Genomic DNA, 2,500 nt, shown 5'->3' on the forward strand with positions numbered 1-2,500 from the left:
GTGCGTGCGTGCGTGCTGTGCGTGTGTGTGTGTGTGTGTGTGTGTGGTGTGTGTGTGTGTGTGTGTGTGTGTGTGTGTGTGTGTGTGGTGGTGTGCGTGTGCGTCGTGTGTGTGTGAATGAATGTGTGTGTGGTGTTCCTGTTTGTGTGTGGGTGTGGGTTGTGTGTGTGTATGTGGGAGGTTTGTGTGTGTGTATATGGTACAGTAGGTGTGTTTGTATGTGGGAGGGTGTGTGTGTGTGCATGTATGTGTTTGTATGGAAGGTGTGTGTGGGTTATGTGTGTTTGTGTACAATCCCATGCTTGCTATTAATGGATGTGAGTATGAGAGTGTGTGTGTGTGTGTGTGTGTGTGTGTGTGTGTGTGTGTGGTGTGTGTGTGTGTGTGTGTGTGTGTGTGTGTGTGTGTGTGTGTGTGTTGTGTGTGGTGTGTGTGTTTGTCTGTGTCAACATCTATTTGTCTGTGTGTTTGAATATGCTTTCAATGTGTGTGTGTGTGTGCGTCTATCTGTATGTGTATGTGTTCTGCATTTGTGTCTGGGTGTCTACATCTGTGTGTCTGCCTTTTGCATGTGTGTGTGTGTGTGTGTGTGTGTGTGTGTGTGTGTGTGTGTGTGTGTGTGTGTGTCTAGTGCCAGAGACAGTGTGTGTTTGTGTTCCTAAGGTCCCTTGTAGTCAATCATCAGTCTGCCTGGTCCTGACTCTCCCTGGAGAGGAAGCTGTCTGCTGTCCTCCTGTGTTACCCTCCATCCATACCCCATCTATCCCTCCATCTATCCCTCCATTCATCCTCCATCCATCCTCCATCCATCCCTCCATCCATACCTCCATCTATCCATCCATCCATCCATCCCTCCATCCTCCCTCCTCCCCTCCCTCCCCTCCCCTCCCTCCCTCCTCCCTCCCTCCCTCCCTCCCTCCTCCTCCCTCCCTCCCTCCCTCCCTACCAGACACCCTCTCTCCCTTCCTCTCTTCCTCTGGCCCCCTTGATCTCTTTACAGACAAACTTAACGCCGCCCTTCGTAGCACGCTCGACATTGTCGCTTCCCCTTAAGCCTAAAATTAAACCTGCTCCGCAAAAACAACTCCCTGGTTTACGGAGGAAACTCGCTCCTTTAAAAAGGCTTGTCGCAAACATGAACATAAGTGGCATTCGACCAAACTCGAATATTACGCCTTGCCTGGAATGATAGTTTACGTAACTACAAAAAGGCACTCTCACTTGCCAAAACCTCATATTTTTCCAGGCTCATTAGTGAAAACAAAACAACTCAAAGTTTCTGTTTGACACAGTTGCAAAACTTACTCAGAAACAACCAAGTGCCCTAAACCATGCGTTCTCGGCTAACGAATTCATTAAATTCTTTACCAAGAAAATGTATCTCATATCAACTATCAGACCCTCCCAACCTCTGCCTTCCCCCTGACTTTGAATCCAGCCATACGCTATGCTGCCTTGAAAACGTCTCACTTAGTGCCCTCTCTAAACTGGTTGGCGCGGCTAAACCCTCAACCTGTCTGTTTGACCCTCTTCCAGCCACTCTCATCAAAAACTCTTCCCAACTCTAGGCCCTGCCCTACTCAATATCTTCAACACCTCCTTGTCTACTGGCGTGGTGCCCCTGGCCTTTAAATCAGCCGTCATTAAACCACTACTTAAAAAACAGAACCTCGACCCTTTAATCTTGAAAAATTACAGACCCATCTCCAATCTTCCGTTCCTATCCAAAGTGTTAGAACGGATTGTCGCAACGCAACTTACTGACCATTTATCAAACAATAATCTTAATGAATCTTTTCAATCTGGCTTTAGATCCTTTCACTCCACCGAAACGGCGGTTACCAAAGTCACAAATTACTTACTGCTCTCTCTTAACTCAAACCTAACTTCTGTGCTCTTACTGCTTGATCTCAGTGCAGCCTTGACACTATCGATCATTTGATTCTTCTAGGTCGGCTTGAGGAATCATGTTGGCATTCGGGGTCATGCACTTGCTTGGTTTAAATCTTATTTAACTGATAGAACACACTGCATGGTCTATAATGATTAACATCTGAGACCCTCCCAGTGCAATGTGGTGTCCCACAAGGCTCTGTCCTGGGCCCTTTGCTATTTTCGATTTACATGCTACCCCTCGGCAATATCATTACCATACCAAATTTGGCATAAACTTTCATTTTACGCTGATGACACCCAATTATATATACCTATTAAGCCAAATGATTCCTCCCAATTACAAAATCTTGAGACCTGCCTGCTTGCCGTCAAAAAGTGGATGTCGCAAAACGTTCTACTCCTTAATGCAGATAAACTGAGATGTTAATGTTGGCCCCCCAAACCACAGAGGCCTGTTCCAGGACATCTCCCTCAACTTTGATACTTGTCATGTATCCAGAGCTCCACCATAAAAAACCTCTGAGTCATTTTTGATTCCACCTCTCTTTTTAATGCACATATAAAAAATTTCACAAAAAATTGCCTTCTTTCCATCTTCGTAATA

This window comes from Notolepis coatsorum (genome assembly GCF_963971535.1).
Source record: "Notolepis coatsorum genome assembly, chromosome: 1".
NCBI classification, from domain to species: domain Eukaryota; kingdom Metazoa; phylum Chordata; class Actinopteri; order Aulopiformes; family Paralepididae; genus Notolepis; species Notolepis coatsorum.